General features: G+C 40.4%; 1 pseudogene; it reads right to left on the minus strand.

Annotated features, from left to right (window-relative positions):
- Window positions 1–14,779: 14,779 nt before the first annotated feature.
- LOC147575552 (ras-related C3 botulinum toxin substrate 1 pseudogene) lies at window positions 14,780–23,964 on the minus strand (annotated as a pseudogene).
- Window positions 23,965–25,277: the final 1,313 nt, after the last annotated feature.

The following is a 25,277-nucleotide window of genomic DNA, read 5'->3' on the forward strand; positions in this document are numbered from 1 at the left end:
ACGCAATGAAGATAAAGAACAAAAAACAGTCAAGATTTAGCAATCAAGAAAGTTCTTACAGAAAACATTGTTAGGACAAAACAACTATAATAAGAATCTACCCCACCTCCCCAAAACTCAGAGATAAAAACCACTCTTTTCTCTTTGGTTTGTTTTGCTTTAAACCAGAGGAAGAAACTTTGCTTTCAGTGGCTGAATTTCAAAGATCCTTAAGAGATTTATTAGGAATTGATTTGTGCCTACAATTTCTTTTTCTTTTTTTTTTATCTTTGCAATATTCATTAAATGTCACTGTTATGAAAAATATAATGCATCAACAGAGAATTAAGAACAAGGCTTAGATGCACTTCATTTCTTTTGAGGTAAAGCTTGGTAAACCCTTGGATGCTACCAGAAGCATGTGATTGTTCCTCTTATGGGCAGAATTGTGTGCCCTCCAATTTTGTATGTTGAAGCCCTAACTTCTAGTACTGTAGCATGTGACTGTATTTGGAGATGGGACCCAGAACAAAGGTAATTAAATAAGGTCATCTGGGCGGGCCCCGATCCAATCTGCTGTGCAAACTGGTGTCCTTATACGAAGAGGAAATTGGGATGCACAAAAACACCAGGGATGCATGCACACAGCAAGAAGGCAGCCATCTGCAAGCCAAGAAGAGACGTCTCAGGAGAAATGAAACCTGCTGACATCTTGATCTTGGACTTCTGACCTCCCAAACTGAGAAAATAAATATCTGTTGTTGAAACCACCCAGTCAGTGGTATTTTGTTATGGTAGATCTAGCAAACAAATGCGGTGCCTAGATCTTTCTACCCTATTTGATTTAAAATCTGAACATAATAAAGAGCATAGAGAAACTAAGAATCAGACACTTGTAAAAGTTAACTTTTGCTAACCAATGGCTGAAAAGTCCGGGTAGTAGATCACAACTGCTGCACGCATCACACACGAAACCACTTTGGTCCTATTACCCATGAGGCGAAGATCTAAGGTGCTGAGTTGGCCTTGGCTTTGGCTTCCAGAGTGGTAACTTGCAGCCTCAGACTCTCCCTGGAGTCCCCCTCAGGGCTGGTCCTCTAGAGAAAAATGCACATCTCTGGGCCTGGCAGAGGATGGATGGGATTGCCTGCAAGCCCCCGGCATAGTGGGTTGGATGGAACCAGAAGGTCTTAAAGGAGAAGGGAAGAATAGAGTAAGTGTATTTCTTGGTGGAGGGTGTCCCTGATGGAAGTGGATTCAGGGGCCCATTCTCCTGTCACACACACCAGTCAGCATGGAGAGAAACACAATTTGGGGTGTTGGGATGCTGCCATGGAGAGCTTGATAAATGGCTCCTCACTGAGAAGAACTTTAACTGGCAGAGCCTTCTGGTGGCACCTGGGCAGTCATTTCTATAATTCAAGTTGAGGGAGTAAGGGAAAAAGCACTGTATCCATTTAACTAAATACTAGAAGTGCTTGTATTTGGGCTGAGGAAATAGCTGGGCACTGGCACTGGCACTGTTGCAGCCTCCAGACGTGTGGTTGCACGTTGTCACAGTTCATCAAAAGCCAGCAAAGAAAACAAGGACATCATGTTTAGTCTGTATTCACCATCAGAGTGTGTTACCCTCCCTGTTACCTGAGTCCTCATGTTGACCAAGATCCTAGATCCAGAGAACAACAAAGGAGAAGAAAATTGAGGGGTGGAGAAGAGAGAGGCAGAGATGGAGATTCAGGGAGACACAGCAAGAGCCACAGAGAAAATCCACAAAGACAAAGAACAAGCAGAGAGAAGTAGGTGGTCACGGGGAAAGCAAGTCAACATCGCTAGACCTCAGATCCCATAGGATTCTTATGGATCGCGCGTCAGATCTGTTCTCTTCTCTGCCTCTGATCTGGTTGAAACCCCACTGGAGTGTCATGGCTTAACGAAGCCCGTGGGTGTTTGTACTTGTGATGTGGTTTCTAATGGATACCCTGTGAATTCACTGAAGTGGAACAAAAAGAATGTGGGAACCAAGTTACTATGTTTAGGTTTTACTAAATAGGTAGGCTATGCCTGAGATTCACTCATGTAAGGTGGACGTCTTGTTCAGGCAAGAGAATCACATGAAGAACTGAAATCTGGGGGAAGCCAACAAGACTCGGGGCAAGGGATGTTTGTTCTTCCTAAATGAGTCTTTATTGCAAGAGTGCTGCCTTTTCTCTGGTGCTTGTTAAATACTGTATTTATGCTGTGTATTTGTATACAGTGGGATTAAGGGACCAAACTGAATTACTCATGATGGTTGCTTGAAGGGGTGTTTGACTAGGAGATTTACAGAGCGTTCTTAATAATCTTTTTTATTTATTTATAGAATGTTATCATTCTAAACGTACAGTGCAGCCATCCCTTAGGAAAAATGCTTTCTATTTGAGGACCACCAGCTCTGCATGTTGATTTGAAAAGAGATAAAAGGGCATCTGGCCACCATAGTACAGGCTGCACATTCCCTCCCTCTTCATTATGCAGAGAGCTGATGCAATTTTTGCTTCTTTCCTATTTATACAAATAAAGAGAACGATTTGGGAAATATGTCATGCTGGCATTAAACACCACCAGTCTTGCTGGGTTGAAATGTACACGTTCCATTAACAACAATTATATTGTATAATTAAGGTTTTGGTCCCCAAAGTCTGACTCGGAAGCTTCCTCAAATACTGATGGGTTTATTGAAGACATGTTAAAATAAATATACCCCTCCCATTACCCCCCCCTTGTGCTTCCCACCCATGCACCCCCATCCCTTCCCCCCAAAAAAAAGTACCACCAGTACCTGTGCCAATGACTTGGTCTGCAATGAATGTAGTGTTCAAGTGCCCTCTAGTGTAGCTGTGGCTGAGATTAATAGGAGAGTAGAAAAGAAGCTTTGAAAGGGCAGATGCCAGAAAGCAGAGCCATTAGTACATTCTGTACATTCTATGAGGCTCCTTTGTGCTGGGTCCACATGAAAGAAACTGGGTGCAGATAGATCATTTGGAATGGCCCCTCCAGAATGAGGCTCTCCATGTAATCCTTTTATACTGGTATTCATCACTCTTTCTGTGGGGCTCTCAGTTTACATTGAGGTGGAAATTCCCTGAAGCTTATGCATTCTTGGCACACACACATGTGTAACCAGCCATGGGGAAAGGGCTAATGAAGTTGAAGTCCTTGCACATGGGAGCGCCTCTTGCTCCTGTGGCCTTAGCACATTTCACTCTCCCAGCAGCCAGAGAGAGCTCTGACCTGTGTCTCTTCAGTGAATGCTGCTGGTGGGGACAGTAATGGATTCCTAAGGGCGATTAACACAGTGACAGGGTTTATAAGTGATAGATTATGACAACATTCCCTGCTATCAGGATTTTTCCTTTGATGACCACATGGCTATCGATAATGGTTGCACCAGCCAAATGCTACATATCTACCTGTGATCAAGACTAACAAAAAACAAGTAGCTGAAAAGCCCGGAGCAGACTCACATCCTACCCAGGAGAATTGTTGACCCAAGGGCCCCAAATTAAGGGTGACACAAATTAGGCATAGAGGAGGGACACACACCTGAATCAGGGACACCAGTCTGGTTAGATACAAATCTGAGTAGACTGGTGGGCTTCTCTCCTCTAGCTCTCTTTCATGGGAATCTGTGAGCACACAAATGATAAGAGCAAGAAAGTCATCTTCCTAACTTTCTGAGTATGCCCATTCTGAAAAAAAGGTGTGGCTGGGAAAGGTCCGGCTGAGTGGCTGTTCCCTCTTTCCTGGATGGGTGATATGTAGGTGCTGTTAAAAACAAGACAACAGGCCCCAAATGGAGTCACTTAGGCTAAGCCCCATGCCACCAAATGGAGACTTAACTTAATTACAGTTTCTGTTCCATTAGGAATAGAATCTCAAACCTGATGTGAACTAGTTAAGTAATTTGCCTGATACACTCCAGCCATCCCCCAAAGAAAAGTAACCTTGCAATAACCAACACCTCTCTCTCTTTTTTTTTTTTTTGCCTAGTATAACTTCCTTGTTCCTGTTCTTTCCTGCCAATAAATGTCCTGCATTTCAGACAGCAACTTTGGAGCTCTTTTCTATCTGCTAGATTGGATGTTACCTGACTCGTGAACTGCTGAGTCAAGCCAGTATGATCTCTAGAACTTACTTAGTTGAATTTCATTTTATAACAGTGCATATATGTGTTTCCTTGCTAAAGGGTCAAAATCAGGTAGATTTTCTTCCAGAATTGTATGATTGTGGAGGTGTAATCCCAGGAAGGCCTACAAATAATGTATGATTTTGTATCTAGTTATTCTTTAGAATACCTAGGAGAAACATGGCTCCACATAGAAAATGGAAGTAGGTTGAAAATATTGGTAGGCTTCCTATAAATCTGGAAGCCTGAGCAAGTGGTAGAGGTGAAAATGTTAATGGGGTTGAATAGGTATAAATGGACAAATTCATATTATTAACAAGGTGAGTAGGACAAGATGAACTATTTTGGGAAACCCGTGTGGCTGAAACTATTGATTCCTTATCCCAAATTGACCACTCCATTTTTTTCCTTCCTAGTAGAGCATTGCATTTGTTTAGTAATTGGGTTTACAGGAGCTCCAAAGACCCCTCTCCAGCTCCAGAGGCAAATGTTGATCACGGTAAGACAATTGTGGGTAGTGTACAAGAAGCCTCTGGGAAATGTCTTCCTTGAAATACATAAAGAGAAGGAGGAGAGGAACGCCTTCTTCTTTGCTGGATGTCATGTCTGTGGGTACCATCTGGAATTGCTACAGCCAACTTGCAAATATAAAGGAGGGCTTTGTTAACCTGCTGAGCATGGCAGAGTGGAAAGATGCAGAGTACCCAGCTCCTGGGAACTGACCACCTTCAGACTTCTTACAACATAAGGTAACATATTTTTCTTGTGGTTTTAAGCCACTTTTTGCTGGGTTTTCTGTTCCTTGCAACTGCAAACATCTCCACTGATATAACCACTATTTGGAACAGTGCATAATAAGAGTGTCATCTTTGAATGATCAACACAATAAAAACAATTCAAATAAAGCAATTAAATAAAATGAGGATAGTGGGTGACATAGTCTTTAAGCTGCCAGTTTGTCCCAACATGCCATGCTTTAATCCTTGGGTCTTTCTGTTATGGAAGAAATTAGTGATAACAACAACAAAAGTTTATGAGGACTTTTTGATTGATCAAAAAGTTGATCAAACCTGGGGCATTGTGAGTGAAATAGTCTTTGTTTGTAACTCGGACATTTGTAAAATTTAGACATTGGAATTCTTACTGTTAAGCAAACAAGTCTGTTAAGCAAACCAATCATTATCATTGACAAGAGAACTAAAAAATGTTTCCAATGATGTGTTTTGAATGATCACATCCTATTTAAGAGTACTTATCCAAATGTCTTGAGCCAAGCTATGAGTGTATGCCATCTGCCATAAAGGTGGAATCATGTGTGAATTTTCTGACTAATGATCCTAAAGAAGTAAGTAGGGTTTTCTGGGCAGATTTAGGCTATACTTTGTAGTTTAAGCATGTATTTTATAATATATGTATCAGACAATGTCTCCTTCAATTTTCTTTAACATTGACAGTCTAAAATGAACAACTTAGGAAACAACAGATGTTGGTGAGCATGAGGAGAAAGGGGAACACTTTTGCACTGCTGGTGGGAATGCAAACTGGTGCAGCCACTCTGGGAAACAGTATGGAGTTTCCTCACAAAATTAAAAATAGAACAACTCTACAACCCAGCAATTACACTACTAGGTATTTATGTACCTAGTACATAAATGATGTAATACAAAAATGATGATTCAAAGGGGCACATGCACCCAATGTTTATAGCAGCACTATCAACAATAGCCAAATTATGGAAAGAGCCCAAATGTCCATAGACCAATGGATGGATAAAGAAGATTATATATATTTATATATATAAATAGAATATTACTCAACAATAAAAAAATTAGATCTTGCCATTTGCAACAATGTGAATGGAACTAGCGTGTATTGTGCTAAGTGAAATAAGTTAGACAAAAAAAATATTATATGATTTCATTCATATGTGGAATTTAAGATACAAAACAGATGGGAAAGGAAGGAAAAATAAGATAAAAACCGAGAGGGAGGCAAACCATAAGAGATTCTCAAATACAGAGAACAGACTGAGGGTTGCAGGAGGGGAGGTGGTGGGGGCATGGGTTAAATGGGTGATGGGCATTAAGGAGGGCACTTGTTGGGATGAGCACTGGGTGTTTCATGTAAGTGATGAATCACTGGGTTCTACTCCTGAAACCAATACTGCACTATATGTTAACCAGCTTGAATTTAAACAAACAAACAAATAAACAAAAAAGTCCAACAAAACATTGACAACCTTGATAAGGGAAAATGAATGATGATGTCTGGATATATATGAATAGACTTTACTATTATAATAAAATAAAACTTGGGAAAGGTTAATCAGATAATATCAAGTTATATGCATATTGGTCACAGGTGACAAGCAGTCCACAGAAAATGACTATAATTTATAGTAATTATTCCCAGATTTTCCAAGTCTGTTTCAATTGCAAATATTCTCTCCCCCTGTGAGAACAATGAGAATTGATTCTTAGCTTGGGAAATACGGTCTGTCAGAGGATACCATGTGCATGAACTCCACCCTGTAGCAAGCACTCAAGTTGTATGTGGGGTTGAGGAGAAGGAAGAAGTAGATAGATGGGAGGGAACCCAGCAGGGGCCCTGAATCTACAACCCAGAGGGACCTTCTCCCTGGGTTTCCCTCCACACCAGCTGTGGTCACCTGTTCCCTGGGGACACTAAGAATGCTCTCCTCTCTTTCACCTTGTCCTGAGTAATACTACCCTTCACCTTGTCCTTCTGGGAAAAGTTTCCAGAACAAGCTTAGCCTTTCTCCTGGTCCCTTCCCCCTGAAATGTGGGCTCCACTAGCCTTTTATGTTGTTCTGTGTTCTGATAAGATGCAACCTGAAACCAATTGGATAATAAAATGAATTACAAGCCATAGCAAACCCAAGGATTTGATTTGTACACTAAGAGATGAAGCTTGTACCTCTATGATGTGCTCTGACTTGGGAAGTTTCATTGATTAAGTTCCTAAGAAGGTGGCATTCTAAAGCCCCATTTATGATTTAGTACCAACATTATTGAAGAGTTAGTGTCCTTTTCCTTTTGTGTGTCTTGGGGTTGATGATGAATCTTACATTGAGAACCTGTCACGTGAAAAGCATTTTCAGGTGTTAGGTTGGAAGCCTTTCCATGTAAGTCTGCCCAATTCGTTACAGGCAGCAGCAGAAACCAAGCTGATCTTGTACCCCTTCTGCAATTTTCTCTTCAGTTTAAGGTAGCTCCATGGAATTGTGTTTCTTTGTATGATTATTTCCCTGGCCCTGATGAAGTTCATGCATTGTCTAGTTGTCCTGTTTTTCCTTTGTGACACTGAATTGTTTTAGGAAAACACAATACTTTAAGTGATTCACTAAAGTTGTCTATGGGGCTGTTTTTCTCTTGAGAACTCTTAGGACTGGAGAGTTGAAAATGAAATTATTGACACTTGAATAATATGGCTGAAGCAGGGACAACAGCCATCAGGTGTTGATCACTGACAAGATCAATCCAAGTTGTGAAATGCTGAGAATTACTCTGGACTGAAGGATGAAAATGCCTCCAAAATACCAGAACTCTCAGTTTGATGACAGAGGATACTCATGGAGAGTGGCCACGACATGCAGAATGCTGGCGTTTGAGTCCGTCACAGTCTTTGTTGAGAAGAATGGGCAGAAATGTGAACTTTCTAGCATTATAGATGCTCCTCAGAGGAGGGATATTTCTTGGTTGACTATTTGGGGGCATATCTTATGTCTAACTCATGAGAAGGGGAATTAAAAAAAACAAAGTGAGGAGCCAGACTTTGGTCACTAAACGAGATATGGGTGCTTATTTGAAATTCATGCCTACTACTCCTTGATGTTATGTGATATTTGACTTGAACTTGGGCCACTTACTGTCAAGTTTCCAAGGGTATAGGTAATATTGGGGAAAAACACCTCAAAGGCGAATTTCTATGTAGGTAAACCATGAGTATAAAGTCATAGAAATCAATGAACACAATTATATTTTGCAAACCCCAATGACTAATAACTGTAGTTACTGCTGTGCAACCAATTGAACAAAACAATGGGTATACTTGCTCTACTGTGACTTTCAGCAACACCTCCAGCAGCTCCATTGTCAAGTATAGGCTGCAGCTGCTCAAGGTCAAAGATGTACCATCCTGAGCTGCCAAAGTCATCTTTAATCATTATTATTTTTAAGGTGCTTAGCTTTTTTTTTTCTGGGGAAAAACCCAACAAATATCTTTCATTTGGTACTGGAGTGAGGTGGGGGTGACACATGCCAGGGGGCTCAAAGGCAATTAGCAAAATAGTGGGAGACATAAGGGCAAGTGTCTTTTCTAGACTAGAACTTCACCTGCTGCTCAACCTGTTATCATTTTTGGTTGTTCATGAGGCAAGTACTCTATGATTATAGGTGTTTGAAATCACATTATTGAATACCATCCTCAAAGAGTTTGATCTCATTAAGAATGAATGATTATGAATACTGGTAACCCTTCATCTCTATACATGCTTATAATTATTTATCTATTCCAGATAACTTGTCAAGCATTTCTTGGTACTGCTTAAGTGTGTCTGAAGAAAATACTAATGCCATAAGTCTTTAGAGAAAATTTATAATCTAATTTTGTTCTCTTATAGTGAGGTTAAAATTGAATGATGTTGTGAGATCCATGTCCATTTATTCTTTTTTTTTAGTGAATACTTATGGAACCCCTTCCATGTTTCAAGCTTTGTGCTGGGACTACTGATAAAAACAGAAGGGCAATGGACAAAATATGGTCTGTCTTCAAGGATCTCACAGTCTGAAAGGGAGGCAGACCTACATCAAATAATTACAATAGACTGTGGCACGTTCACCATGGAGATAGGCACAGATGGTTGGCAAGGCCTGGGATGAGGACCCTGAATCCCAGGCTAGTGCTGTTGCTGCTTGAGTGGCATGTCCCATGTGGGGCAGGACTTACAAGTTCTTGGGAAAAAGAACACTTCAATGATCCGAGAAGCTCTTTACCAAAGAGCTTCATCAAAGCAGAGTTATCTGTGCTCTTCTCATATACTGTTATTTTCAAGCATTTATTAACAATCATTAATCTGCCTACTAAAATTAAGAAATAACTTTATATCACTACATGATTTTTACTTCACAATGGACTGGCATTCACATGCATTTTCTCATTGAACTCCAATAATCCTATGAAGTGGTTAGAATGGGCTTAATTACTATTATCTGTTTTCAGATGAGAGCTCTGAGGCACAGAAAAGTTAAGGGACTTTACCCAGGTCATGGAGCTAATTAGCTGGCAGATTGAAAGATGTGTATCTTGATCTTTTTAACTGCTTGGACCATGAGTTTTCTTAGTTGATGTTACAATGCAAGATGCTTCTTAGTCTCATTTCACAGGTGGAATAAAAAAAATTGTCTTTAATGTTTATTTTTGAGAGAGAGACAGAGTGTGAGCAGGGGAGGTGCAGAGAGAGAGAGAGAGAGAGAGAGAGAGAGAGGAAAACACAGAATCTGAAGCAGACTTCAGGCTCTGAGCTGTCAGCACAGAGCCCGACGCGGGGCTGGAACTCACAAACTGCAAGATCATGACCTGAGCCAAAGTCGGACACCAACTGACTGAGCCACCTAGGCGCCAATTTCATAGGTGGATTTAACAGATATACGGGGCTGGACATTTCTCCCTTTTGAAGACTGATCCTGCAGTACATCACTTTGCACATTTCTTGTATATTTCTGATTATTCTGTCCCTGTGTCCAAGAAGCCTTCCTTCCTTTCCCCCTCAGGTAAGTGCTGATGTTTCCCTGGGGTCTGTCCCTGCCCTGTTCTCTCCCTCTATACTCTCTCAACTGGGCAATTACATACATTTTCATGGCATCACTACCACATAAGGTATTACTACAATTCCCAAACCTACACCTTCACGCTCTGACCTCTCGTCCAGACAGCCGAACTGAAATATACCAACTGCCTGCTGGACATCTTCCCTGATGTCTACAAGTATTGGACTTTCTCACTGAACTACTCACCCTTCCATTCGGCACTAGAAACTTCACTATTATTCTTAACACACTTGGCATCAGCACCATTGACCTAGTCACCTAAGCTTGAAACCTGTGAACTTCTTTCCTCGTCCTCACTTGTCAGCTCTAACTGGATAACCATATCTTGATTCGGTCCCCTAAAATATTTTTGGAAATCTGTTCTGTCTTTCCCATTCATGCTGTTGCTGCCCTGTGTATTTAAATGGGCTTTCCAGTGTGTCTGTAGGGTTCTTGAGAGCACATTGAAGAAAAGGGCTAGTGATATATTTACTTATGCATTCCCTCACTAATTCATTCCACAAAAATGTATTGAGGCATATAGATCTCCCTATTCCTGGAAAAAATTGTGTTGGTCCTTTTGAGAAAATTAAAATTGGCCTGGAAACTCTAGCCTTTTCTCATACTACCTAGGTCAATTAACTATGTATTCCACAGCTCTCAAGACTTGGCAGTTTCAGATTGGGCATTTAACTGTTAATGTAGCCAGAAATCAAAGATTAAATGACAATTCTTATCCATCATATCCAAAGTAACCTCTCTCAAAACCATCACCTAAGATTCTGCTGAACAAATACTTCAGGCTTTGATTCAGAAGATGTTTGGGCCACTTATAAGTCACTGACTTATCAGATTTTTCCAACAGCAATTGTAAAAATTCCAAACTGGTAGAGTTTCAGCAAAAATGTTAGTGAATCTACAATAATTTTGACAGTAACTTTTTCTACTTTGTGAAATTATTTATGTAAAAATGCTTATAATTTATAAAATTAGCTCTTATTTGATAATATATTTATGAATATATTCAGTATCATATTCATGGAATAGTCTTTATTGAAAGGAATAAAGATAAGTGGAGTTGGAACTGTCTTGGAACCAAGCAAGCAGAGAATTCCCTGCAAAAGAATTGATTTCCTTTAATTAGCCAACTCCTTTGATGCATTAAAAGGTGATTCATTTTCCAAAATATTGAAGTATAGGCATGTTTCAGAAATATCTACTAAACGTCAAGTAAGGAATACCTATTATGTGTTAATAATGGTAAGGGATGTATTCATGCTAATGGATGGTCTGATTGGGTATGCTTCCATTCTAGAGGCCTAGAACTTTGACATTTTGTTTATTCAAAGTTAATCAAGTCCTAGGAAGAAGAGGTAGATTAAAGACGACTAAAAATTCCTTGTTTTCCATCCCATTGAAAGATGGAGACTATGGAGCACCTGGGTGGCCCAGTCAGTTAAGCGTTTGACTTTGGCTCAGGTCATGATCTCATGGTTTGTGAGTCTGAGCCCCACATTGGACTTTCTGTTGTCAGCACAGAGTCCACTTCAGATCCTCTGTCCCTCCTCTCTCTTTGCCCCTCTCTGGCTCATGTGTGTGTTGTCTCTCTCTCAAAAATAAATAAACATTAAAAACAGAGAAGAAGAAGAAGAAGAAGAAGAAGAAGAAGAAGAAGAAGAAGAAGAAAGGGATGAAAGGGATGGAGACTATTTCTTCTCTAAATGCAGGATGGCCCTCTGACCAGTTTTGACTAATAGAATATTGGCAGGGATGACTCTACATCTGAGGGGAGGGCAACAGTGCTTCAGCTTCCACTTTCACTGCTTGAGACACATTTTCTTGAAAGTCAGCATCCACCTGAGAAGTGTTATTAATTACCCTGAGACCAGCATGTGGCGAGGAAGACCAAGCTAGTCATGCAGCCACCAGGAGGCGCTGGAGCCTTATAGAACTAGCCCAGATGAGCACCTCACCCCCCGCACCACCTGGCCCCCACTGAATGCCACTAAACAACTGAACCCAGCAATGCTACCGATTGGAAGAACTACTCAGCTTATCTTTATCTGAATTCTTGACCAGTAGAATCATAAGCAAGAAAAAAATAGCTATTTTTTTTTAATTGGTTTATTTATTTTAGAAAGAGAGCAAGAATGAGTGGGGTAGGGACACAGAGCGAGGGAGAGAGAGAGAATCCCAAGCACGCTCCACACTGTCAGCATGGAGCCCAATGTGGGGCTTGAGCCCATGAATCTACTAGATCATGTTAGATGGACTTACAAAATTCTAAAAATCAAGTGTTGGAGGTTTAATTGACTGAACTACCCAGGCGCCTCCCGCCCCCCAAATAGCTATTTTTAAGCCCCTACATTTTGGGATAGTTTGTTACACAGCAATAGGTAATAAAAACCATTGACTCCTACCACCCACTGTCTTCAATGAAGGAAAGTTTACTTAGGAAACCAAATTGCCTGATAAAGAAGAGAATGACAGAAAATGTTTTCAAGGATAGGTAGGACTACATTTCCTGGCTGTTTTTAATTTGATTTGGGTGTCATTTCTTCTTGCCAATCGGAGAAACCATTGCCCTCGGTTTGTCTCCTTGTGGACACCATTTTCGCATTGTTTTAAAATGCTCTTGTCAGTTCTTCTGATCACTCTCAGTAATCAAATTACATCAGGTTACAGGTTACAGTCTATTTGTGTCAGGCAGTGGACCTCGAGGAGACACTCAAAAGGGCCATTCAACAAAAATGTAATGAGTCCCTGCATCGTGTGAGGCACTGAGCTGGACAATGGGGCACATGCACAAATATGCAAACATGATACAGTCCCTGTCGTCACCAAGCTTGTAATTTTTTAGGGGGAGCAAAGCCACATTCGAATAATTATGATACAGTTCATGCTTGAAAACACAGGAGTATTTATTTCTGGCTTGGAGAATTTCAAAGGGAGAGTGACATTTGATCTGGGCTTGGGACAGTGAGTAGGAGCATGGCAGGAGGGAGAGCTTATCAAAGTCATTCCAGCCAGAGGGAACAATATGAGAGAGTTTCTGGTGAGCTTGGGTGCCTTTGAAGTGTCTGGGGAGGCTGGGTGTAGCAAGAATTAGGAGGGATGAGATTGGAAAGATAGCTTGGGGTCTCATTGTGCAGCTCTTTGGACACTTCCTAGGAAATGAGCTAGAAATTTGTCCTTTTAAAAAAACTGGGGAGCTGTGGAGGGTTGAGAAGAAGAGGTGGTCACATATGTGTTCATACACTGTTGGTCATGGGTCTTCTTTCTCTCCTCATCCCACATTCTGGAACACTTCATTCACAGACTGATGATAGACACTGTGGGAAAGAAAAAAGATGAGTAACTGGCATGACCTTACAGGAAATCTGCTTGTTTGCTTGAGAAGGTAGATTGTCACTTGACTGCTTAAAAACAGGGAAAGATACTCAAATGCTTTCGTGCTATTGTTTTAAGGACAAAAAGACTGCCCAACTCTTAGAAAGTGTAGCATTTGCAGAAAACAAGAACATGTCACTTTGGAGAGATATTTTTGCTGGTTCCAGAGATGAGAGCGGGGCTGGTTCCCGAAGCACCCAGAAAGGTCTTTGATGGGGAGTGGGGAAGTGGCAGTTTCTCTCAATCTGTGTTGTGTGCCAGGAATAATGACATATTCTCCCAATCACAAATTAACTATCGCTTCTTGGCAAGTGTCCCCTTCTCCCTGAGTTTATCTTGAAAGAATTCTCAGAGGTCTCAGTAAGCTGCATTTATTTAGATTTTTGCCATATGAATATTGACAAGTGGGTTGCTACTTTATGCTGTTTTGTGTGAGACATGCTAGGAACCAGAAAATGAGATTGAGAATCTGGGTCCTGTCATTCACCTGCTGAACTCCACAACCCTTGGAAGGGAGGGAGGTTAACCAAGGAATGAGTGTCACTCCCCTTGGCCTTGAGGGGCAAATAGTGCAGGAGGGAGAAACACGTCAGATGAGGAGGCACTGAAGTAAAAAATACTGGTTTATAATTATAAAAAAAAATAAATAAAGATCTTTAACTGTCATGTCTTCAAAGGCTAAGTGTGTAATTTTTCCCTATTGTGTTATTTATTTTGAGGTTTCCATATGAGAATTAGTCTAGCTCTATGAAAAGATTTGGAAAGTTTTTTTTAATGCCATGGAATATTTTGTATAAACTTAGGAGTTATGTTTCTTGACTGTGTGTGCAGAGCTGGTGAGAACACTTTATGGGTGTGTTAATCTTCTTGAAGGTAATTTGTTGACAACGTCCCTTCTTCCCTCCCTTGTTTCTTCCCTGGTTATTTGTCTATTTAGTTTTCTGCTTTTTCCCAAGGGAATTTTGAGTTTGTATTTCCTTTCCTTTTCTTTCTTTTTTGTTTGTTTGTTTGTTTGTTTTGGTGGTTATTTTATTTCTTTTTTTTTTAATTTTTAAATTCTAGTTAGTTAATATATAGTGTAATATTGGTTTTGAGAATAGAATTTAGTGATTCATCACTTACATATAACACCCAGTGTTCATCTCAACAGTGTCTTCCTTAATGCCCATCACCCCCTTAGCCCATCCCCCATCCACCTGCCCTCCAGTAACCCTCAGTTTGTCCTCTGTATTTAAGAATCTCTTATGGTTTGCCTCCCTCTCTATTTTTATTTTATTTTTCCTTCCCTTCCCCTATGTTTGTATTTTCTTGCAAATCAGCTATTTCAACAAGACTTCATAGTATTCTGTGGTCAGTGACTTCTTCTGTATCAGTTATATCCCTGCCTCACACTTGATTTCATCTGTCTTAATATCTTTTATTTTTTCTTTAATGAATTAACTACAGGATTGTCAATTTTATTTATTCTGCCCTCCCTGAAACAGCAAGCATTTCTCTTCCTCGTCTTGACAGGCAGTGGGCAGAGAGTTCTAATATTTCCATCAAGCACTGTCCTGCGACCCCTCTGTGTGAGAGCTGAACATTCCAGGTACATTATTTTACAGCACTGATCTCCTTAAGCTGTGGCTAATGCCTTTGGCTACAAGATGGGAATCAACTTCTGCATTTTCTCAATCATGTCTTTATCACTCTTAAGATCATGTCTAGTTTCCACTAGTATGATGAGTGTTGGGGAGATGGAGTCACACTTCAGGATACCACTTTGCATACATATTTGCAAATGATGTGGGACTCACAAGGGAAGAGCAAATGAAAAATACACCTGTTTGCAGACAGGATAGGGGGTGTAATACATCATAATCTTCTCGTCCAGCTTCTTGTCTTAGAAGCCCATCTACCATAACATTAGTAGAAAGTTATCAAAGAAAATGGGGACATATTCTCCAGGAAGTACATTGGTGTGTTACTCACTAGGAGACAAGTTTTGCCTATGCTCTATCTTTGACCTGATAGCCTGCATCTGGGCCAGTGTCTGGGTGGCTTGTGGCTGTGGCTTCTTACCACAGGCAAGAAGTGGCAGGGCCTCTGTCTACACTACTTTGCCATCTGCAGACTAGAAGCTGAAGCTTGGGAAAGACACCAACCAAAGCTGGAAGAAACCCCCATGTTTGCATCTCAGTGGGATCCTTGAGGGTCAGGATGTCTCTCCAGCCTATGAGAAACAACCTCACATTACAGACTTTGAAAGAGATGGAAATGGTGGAAGAATACTTGGTCTACAATCATTTATTCAGTGTAATACAAATTACTCCAAGTAGTAAACAAGACTTGCATCTAGAGCAGATTTCATGAAATGGCTGTGGGTGTGTGTGCACCCAAGGATGGCCTAGTGGCTCCATTTACTAACAGTGGCTCCACTTACTAACAGTGTAAGGCCCACTGGAATGCCTTTCTAGAAGAAGGATTCAGCATAAGATAGTAGGATCTAAAATTATAGTCGTAGGACCAGGATTTGAATCCCATTTCTATCACAAATAAATAAAATAAAGTGTTTTTAATCTTTCTGAGGTTTAGTCTCAACATCTGTAAAATGGAAATAATAACACATACCTACCAGGATTGTTGCAAAGATACAAGTCAATGAGAATAAAAGGAAAAACAAAGGTAAGGTGCTTTGCAAGCTGTCAAGTAACTTAAAAGTGAAAGTTATGTACTTAACAAGTATTTGTTGAGGGACTATTGTGCACATAAACCATATTAAAGATCCACAGCAATTTACCAGGTAGGACTTTAGATGTCTAATACTATTTTAGCTGAGTTGAAAATTTTTCAAGGGGAAGATTTTCTCTGAAATAATTCTGTTTTATATAGTAATTTATTGGCTAAATTTTAGAAAACGTCAAGGAGCATGAAGATTTTTCAACACCCATTCCTTGCTTTTATTAATAAAAAGAGAACTGTGCCAAAGGGGCATGCCTCAGTGAGAAATAATGAGAGAAAATTGTTCACAGGGCTTACTTGGTTAAGTGCAATTAAACTAGCCTGTAATTTTTGTATTAAACTACTGGTAGTCGGGAACCAATATTTGGAGCTACTTATTAAATAAATTACCTAGATTAAGAAGTTTTTCCATGATTGCAAACACTGAGAGGAAGGATGTCTTTAAACCCATGGTCTCTTAAAATAAAGGCTAATGCAAGGTTGCTGAAGAGGTAGCCTTAGACCTTCCAAGCTGCACTATGCTTGGAAACTGTTGATAAAGGCCCTCCCCCTCCCTAAAACACATTAGAGGAGAGAATTACAGTGGGGCTTGGAACCTGGATGCTCCTGCTCCTTCTGCCACTTTTAAATGTGTGGGAGCTTTGGCTAGCATGGAAATTCCCTGAGCTCAGTTTCTGTGTCTCTAAAGAGGAGCAAAAACATCTATATGGCCTATTGCATAAGGATGTGGTGGTGGTCTGATTCAAGATGCAAATTATGGGAGAAGCTGATTCAGAGAAGGTGAGGAGTTCTTCTCAAAAGCCAATGTGTGCAGAGAGTCACCCTGGGGATTTTGTTCAAATGCAGATTCAGCCTCTGGAGGATCCCCAGCCTGGCCCTGGTTCTGCATTTCTGACAAGCTCCTAAGTGAGGTTGCTGCTGTTGACTCATAAAGATCCCATTTCGAGTGGTAAGGTCTTCCACAATAAAGAACATTTTAGCTGATGCAACTGCAATGTCCAGGAATAAATACTGGTGTCAGTTAAGGCTTGTTCCAGCTGTCCAAAAAAGTTACAAAAGTACTAATTTCCTTTTGCTTTTCCCTGTGCTCTGTAATGTTCGTTTCACCTGGAGGCTGGTTCTCCTCAGGGTACCAAGATGATGACCTGCAGTTCGTGGGGTTTTGGTTCATACATCTTGGTTGTGGCCAGCAGAAAACTGTTTTCCCAATATTGCCAACAAAAGTCCTAAGATTCATTCTGATTGTACAGGTGAAATAAACTGATTGGCTTAACCCAAGCCAAAGGCTCCCCTCGTGGAGCTGAAGGTGGAATAAATTCCCCAGAACTTCATGGAAATCGGGGCTATGATAAAGATGAGGAAGTGGGTGCTGGGGAGACCACCAAGGAATGTCTTTGGTAGAGGCAAATGAAAAAAAAGTTTTTAAATTGGACCTTTATTTTTAACAAATGTCATATCTTATATAAATATGAAATATGGGAAACAGTTTGTACATTTATTTGCCCATCATATTTGGAAAATTCTCTAAGTCAGGAAATACATGGTTTTGTTAATATCGAATATGGTTTGAAGGTCATAACACTATTTTAGAAATTCCCAAGACATATTTTTATTTATTACTTTTATTTTTTTTAAATTTATATCCAAATTAGTTATCATACAGTGCAAAAATGATTTTAGGAGTAGATTCCTTCATGCCCCTTACCCATTTAGCCCATCCCCCATCCCACAACCCTTCCAGTAACTGTTTGTTTTCCATATTTAAGAGTCTCTTATGATTTGTCCCCTTCCCTGTTTTTATATTATTTTTGCTTCCCTTCCCTTATGTTCATCTGTTCTGTGTCTTAAAGTCCTCATATGAGTGAAGGCATATGATGTTTGTCTTTCTCTGACTAATTTCACTTAGCATAATACCCTCTAGTTCCATCCACATAGTTGCAAATGGCAAGATTGCATTCTTTTTGATTGCCAAGTAATACTCCATTGTATGTGTGTGTGTGTGTGTGTGTGTGTGTGTGTGTATGTGTGTGTGTGTATATATATATATATATATATATATATATATATACACCACATTTTCTTTATCCATTTATCCATCGATGGACATTTGGGCTCTTTCCATACGTTGGCTATTGTTGATAGTGCTGCTATAAACATTGGGGGTGCATGTGCCCCTCCGAAACAGCATACCTGTATCCCTTGGATAAATACCTAGCAGTGCAATTGCTGGGTCGTAGGGTAGTTCTATTTTTAATTTTTTGAGGAACCTCCATACTGGTGGCTGCACCAGTTTGCATTCCCACCAGCAGTGCAAAAGAGATCCTCTATCTCTGCATCCTCGCCAACATCTGTTGTTGCCTGAGTTGTTAATGTTAGCCATCCTAACAGGAGTAAGGTGGTATCTCATTGTGGTTTTGATTTGTATTTCCCTAATGATGGGTGATGTTGAGCATTTTTTCATGTGTCAGTTGGCCATCTGGATATCTTCTTTGGAGAAGTGTCTATTCATGTCTTTTGCCCATTTCTTCACTGGATTATTTGTTTTCTGCATGTTGAGTTTGATCAGTTCTTTACAGATTTTGGATCCTAACCCTTTATCTGATATGTTGTTTGCAAATATCTTCTCCCATTCTGTCAGTTGCCCTTTGGTTTTGCTGATTGTTTCCTTTGCTGTGCAGAAGCTTTTTATTTTCATGAGGTCCCAATAGTTCATTCCTGCTTTTGTTTCCACTGCCTCCAGAGATATGTTGAGTAAGAAGTTGCTACAGCCAAGATCAAAGAGGTTTTTGCCTGCCTTCTCCTCGAGGATTTTGATGGCTCCCTGTCTCACATTTAGGTCTTTCACATCCATTTTGAGTTTATTTTTGTGTTTGGTGTAAGAAAGTGGTCCAGGTTCCTTCTTCTGCATGTTGCTGTCCAGTTTCCCCAGCACCACTTGCTGAAGAGACTGTCTTTATTCCATTGGGTATTCTTTCCTGCTTTGTCAAAGATTAGTTGGGCATACATTTGTGGGTCCATTTCTGGGTTCTCTATTCTGTTCCATTGATCTGAGTGTCTGTTTTTGTGCCAGTATCATACTGTCTTCTTGATGATTACAGCTTTGTAGTATAGCTTGAGGTCCAGGATTGTGATGCCTCCTGCTTTGGTTTTCTTTTTCAAGATTGCTTTGGCTATTTGGGGTCTTTTCTGGTTCCATACAAATTTTGGGATTATTTGCTCTAGCTCTGTGAAGAAGGCCAGTATTATTTTGATAGGGATTGATTGCATTGAATATGTAGATTGCTTTGGGTAGAATTGACATTTTAACAATATTTGTTCTTCCTATCCAGGAGCATGGAAACTTTTCATTTTTTTGGTGTCTTCTTCAATTTCTTTCATAAGTTTTCTATAGTTTTCAGTGTATAGATTTTTCAGCTCTTTGGTTATATTTATTCCTAGGTATTTTATGGTTTTTGGTGCAATTGTAGATGGGATCGATTCCTGATTCTCTTTCTATTGCTTCATTGTTGGTGTATAGTAATTCAACCGATTTCTGTGCATTTATTTTATATCCTGAAACTTTGCTGAATTCATGAATCAGTTTTAGCAGGTTTTTGGTGGAATCTTTTGGGTTTTCCATGTAGAGTATCATGTCATCTGCGAAGAGTAAAAGTTTGACTTCCTCCTGGCTGATTTGGATGCCTTTTATTTCTTTGTGTTGTCTGATTGCAGAGGCTAAGACTATGACGAATATGTTGAATAACAGTGGTGAGAGGGGACATCCCTGTCTTATTCCTGACCTTAGGAGGAAAGCTCTCAGTTTTTCCCCATTGCGGATGATATTAGTGTTGGGTCTTTCATATATGGCTTTTATGATCTCGAGCATGCTCCTTCTATCCCTACTTTCTTGAGGGTTTTTATCAAGACAATGCTATATTTTGTCAAATGCTTTCTCTGCATCTATTGAGAGGATCATATGGTTCTTGTCCTTTCTTTTGTTGATGTGATGAATCACATTGATGGTTTTGTGGATATTGAAACAGACCTGCATCCCAGATATAAATCCCACTTGGTCATGGTGAATAACTTTTTAAATGTATTGTTGGATCCAGTTGGCTAATATCTTGTTGAGGATTTGTGCATCCATGTTCATCAGGGAAATTGGTCTATAGTCCTCTTTTTCAGTGGGGTCTCTGGTTTTGGAATCAAGGTAATGCTGGCTTCATAGAAAGAGTTTGGAAGTTTTCCTTCCATTTCTATTTTTTGGAACAGCTTCAAGAGAATAGGTGTTAACTCTTCCTTAAATGTTTGGTAGAATTCCCCTGGAAAGCCATCTGGCTCTGGACTCTTGTTTTTTGGCAGATTTTTGATTACTAATTGATTTCTTTACTGGTTATGGGTCTGTTCAAATTTTCTATTTCTTCCTGTTTCAGTTTTGGTAGTGTATATGTTTCTAGAAAATTGTCCATTTCTTCCAGATTTCCCATTTTATTGGCATATAATTGCTCATAATATTCTCTTATTGTTGTTTTTATTTCTGCTGTGTTGGTTGTGATCTCTCCTCTTTCATTCTTGATTTTATTTATTTGGGTCCTATCCTTTTTCTTTTTGATCAAACTGGCTAGTGGTTTATCAATTTTGTTAATTCTTTCAAAGAACCAGCTTCTGATCTGTTCTACTGTTCTGGATTTTTTTTGGTTTCAATAGCATTAATTTCTGCTCTAATCTTGATTATTTCCTGTCTTCTGCTGGTTTTGGGTTTTATTTGCGGTTCTTTTTCCAGCTCTTTAAGGTGTAAGGTTAGGTTGTGTATCTGAGATCTTTCTTCCTTCTTTAGGAAGGCCTGGATTGCTATATACTTTCCTCTTATGACTGCCTTTGCTGCATCCCAGAGGTTTTGGGTTGTGGTGTTATCATTTTCATTGGCTTCCATGAACTTTTTAATTTCCTCTTTAACTTCTTGGTTAGCCCATTCATTCCTTAGTAGGATGTTCTGTAGTCTCCGAGTGTTTGTTACCTTTCCAAATTTTTTCTTGTGGTTGATTTTGAGTTTCATAGCATTGTGGTCTGAAAATATGCACGGTATGATCTTGATCTTTTTGTACTTGTTGAGGGCTGATTTGTGTCCCAGTATGTGGTCTATTCTGGAGAACGTTCCATGTACACTGGAGAAGAATATATATTCTGCTGCTTTAGGACGAAATGTTCTGAATATATCTGTTAAGTCCATCTGGTCCAGTGTGTCATTCAAAGCCATTGTTTCCTTGTGATTTTTTTTTTTTTTAACGTTTATTTATTTTTGAGACAGAGAGAGACAGAGCATGAATGGGGGAGGGTCAGAGAGAGGGAGACACAGAATCTGAAACAGGCTCCAGGCTCTGAGCTGTCAGCACAGAGCCCGACGCGGGGCTCGAACTCACGGACCGTGAGATCATGACCTGAGCCGAAGTCGGATGCTTAACCGACTGAGCCACCCAGGCGCCCCTCCTTGTGATTTTTTGATGAGATCATCTGTCCATTGCTGTGAGCAGGGTGCTGAAGTCCCCTACTATTGTGGTATTACTATCAATGACTTTCTTTCTGTTTGTGACTAGTTGATTTATATATTTGGGTGCTCTCACATTTGGCAGATAATTGTTTATAATTGTTAGGTCTTCTTGGTGGATAGACCCCTTAATTATGATATAATGCCCTTCTTCATCTCTTGATACAGTCTTTATTTTGAAGTCTAGATTGTCTGATATAAGATTGGCTACTCTGGCTTTCTTTTGTTGGCCATTAGCATGATACATGGTTCTCCATCTTCTTACTTTCAATCTGAAGGTGTCTTTATGTCTAAATTGGGTCTCTTGTAAACAGCATATCGATGGATCTTGTTTTCTTATTCATTCTGTTACCCTATGTCTTTTGATTGGAGCATTGAGTCCATTGACATTTAGAGTGAGTACTGAAAGTTATGAATTTATTGCCATTATGTTGCTTGTAGAGTTAGAGTTTCTGGTGGTGTTCTCTGGTCCTTTCTAGTCTTTGTTGCTTTTGGTCTTTATTTGTTTGTTTGTTTGTTTGTTTGTTTTCATCTTTTCTCTCCTCAGAGAGTCCCCTTAAAATTTCTTGAGGGCTGGTTTAGTGGTCATGAACTCCTTTAATTTTTGTCTGGGAAATTTTTATCTCGCCTTCTGTTTTGAATGACAGTCTTGCTGGATGAATTTTTGGCTGCATATTTTTCTGATTCAGCACATGGAATATATCCTGCCACTCCTTTCTGGCCTGCCAAGTTTCTGTGGATAGGTCTGCTGCAAACCTGATCTGTCTTCCCTTGTAAGTTAAGGACTTTTTTCCCCCTTGCTTACTTTATGATTCTCTCCCTGCCTGAGTATTTTGTGAATTTGACTTTCATATGCCTTGTTGAAGGTCAGTTTTTGTTGAATCTAGTGGGAGTCCTCTGTGCTTCCTGGATTTTGATGTCTGTGTCTTTCCCCAGGTTAGGAATGTTTTCTGCTAGGAGTTGCTCACATAACCCTTCTACCCCTATTGCTCTCCCTTCCTCTTCTGGGACCCCTATGATACTGATGTTGTTACTTTTTAACGAGTCACTGATTTCTCTAATTCTTAAATCGTGCTATTTTGCCTTAATCCTCCTCTTTTTTTCTGCTTCATTATTCTCTATAAGTTTGTCCTCTATATCACTGATTCTCTGTTCTGCCTCATCCATCCTTCCCTCTGTGGCATCCTTTCCAGATTGCAGCTCAGTTTTAGAATTATTTATTTCATCCTGACTAGCTTTTACTTATTTTATCTCTAGAGAAAGGGATTCTAATCTATTTTTGACTCCAGCTAGTATTCTTATTATCGTGATTCTAAATTCTGGTTCAGACATCTTGCTTGTATCTGTGTTGGTTAAGTCCCTGGCTGTCATTTCTTTCTGCTCTTTCTTTTGTGGTGAATTCCTTCATTTCATTATTTTGAAGGGAGAAAGGAATTAATGAGGCAAAAATAATTAAAATAAAAAAATTGAAATTAGAAAAAATGTTAAATTTAAAAAATTAAAAGCAAACACAGACACAAAAATTGAATAAATGATGCTAGATCCTAGGTGTGTTTTGGTTTGCGTGTTGAAAGGGGCTTGATAGATTAGGGAAAAAAGGGGAAAGAAATAAAGAAAAAAAAGAAATCATTTGAAAACTTGAAAAAATGAATACACTGAAGTACACTAAAATGAAATGATACAAGTAAAATAGAATTTGAAAAAATTTACACCAAAGTAAAAAATATAGTAGAAAAAAATTAAAGAAAAATATTTTTAATAAGAGTTGAAAATAAAAATGAATTTTTTGTCTTTCTGTATTCAAGAAAAAGAAAAGAAACAAAAATAGAAAAAAGAAAAAAGAAAAAAAAGAAAATTGAATAGATGGACTAGTGAACACACTGAAGTATGACTGAAATTACTTCGTTTCCCCCTAGAAGTCAAACTATGAATCCCTTGGGGTGCCCGAGTGGCTCAGTCGGTTGAGCGTCTGACTTCAGTTCAGGTCATGATCTCACAGTCTGTGGGTTCGAGTGAGCCCTGCGTCAGGCTCTGGGCTGACAATTCAGAGCCTGGAGCCTGTTTCCAATCCTGTGTCTCCCCCTCTCTCTGCCCCTCCCCCACTCTCACTTTGTCTCACTCTGTCTCTCAAAAATAAATAAATATAAAAAAAATAAAAAAAACAAACTATGAATCGCTTTATAGTCCATAATCTAAGCAGGGGGAAGGACTTGTGTTCCTGAAGAGTGAGGTTGGCCCAGTTGGGCAGGGCTTAGTGTAATGGCTCCGTTCTCCACTAGATGGCGCTGCTTAGCTTACCGGGTTGGATTGTTGTAGTGCTTGTAGATGCGTATGCGCATGCGCTGGAGCGTGACCATGGTGTCACCCAGGTATTCAGTCTCTAATATCAGAACTCTTTTCTCCTTGATCAGCAGTCACGCACCCATCCTTTGTCTTCGGCTTCCATCCACTCCCCGCTTTTACACGGTCCGTGACCAAGCCCCAGGTAGCACCTCCCTCCCGAGTTTTGTCTCAGATGCGGCTGTTTTTCCCGACCCCTTATTTCTGAGGGACTGCGGCTTTGACCTGATCTGCCCGTCTGGGGGAGGGTCTCACCGAGCAATGGCCGGGTGCCGGCCGCTCCCAGGAATGCTCGCGGCCGTGCTGCTGCCGACGCCCAGAGACTGGGGCCGGGTGCCAGCCCTCCCCGGAAAAAGAAAAAGTTTGCAAGACAGTGTGGCAGCAGCGCCTCAAGGATTATGGAAAATCACGACATGCATCTGGCACCCGGCTTTGCCCTTAATGACCTTGTTCCAGCACCAGGGAATGTGGTTGTTCTCCCGGGTCCACTGGAGCCTTGCCTTTGGGGGACCCACATAGCCTCTACCAGGTGTCCGCCCATCAGGGAAACTGCTTCTCCGTGTGGCCTGAAGAACCCCGGACTCCACTCTGCTCCTGGGGATTCTCCCTTCTCACCAGAGCACCGCCAGGTATGGAGCTGCGGAGTTTCAGCCTCTGTGCTCCCCCTGTTTATAGTCTTAATGGAATTTAAACCCTCTCCTTTCTCCTTTCTCCCTTTTTAGTTCAGTCCCTGCGGCTGTTTCCACTTTTCCACTTTCTCTCCAGCTGCTTTTGGCGGGGGCGGGGAGGTCCCATATCCTACCCCCGCCCCGTCTCCATCCTCTTTGCAGGCAAAAGAGGCTCCCAGCCTTCTGCACTTCTCTCTCCCTCAGTTCACTTCCCTGCGCCGGCGCCGTGTACCTGCTGAATTCTGTGGTTCAGGTTGTGCAGATTGTTGTGTTAATCCTCCAATCAGTTTTCTGGTGTGCAGGATGGCTTAGTGTCGGTCTGACTGTATTTCATGGACGCGAGACACACATAAAACTTCCACAGTGCTCCCTATTTATTACTTTTAATACATTTACCATGGCTTGTGTCTGTAGGAATCGCCAAGAAAGGTTTGAGTATCTCTATGAAAAGGTCAGAGAATCCATGGCACAGAAAAGGTCTTTTAAGGTGGTTTATAATGTTTTTTAAAAATATTTATTTATTTAATTGAGAGAGAGAGGGTACACATGTGCGTGAGCATGGGGGAGGGGCAGAGAGAAAGGGAGAGAGAGAATCCCAAGTAGGCTTCTCACTGTTAGCATGGAGCCTGACATGGGGCTGGATGTGGGGCTCAAACTCACAC

The sequence above is a fragment of the Puma concolor genome, chromosome D3, assembly GCF_028749965.1.
Source record: "Puma concolor isolate L17-30 chromosome D3, mPumCon1.1.hap2, whole genome shotgun sequence".
NCBI classification, from domain to species: Eukaryota; Metazoa; Chordata; class Mammalia; order Carnivora; family Felidae; genus Puma; species Puma concolor.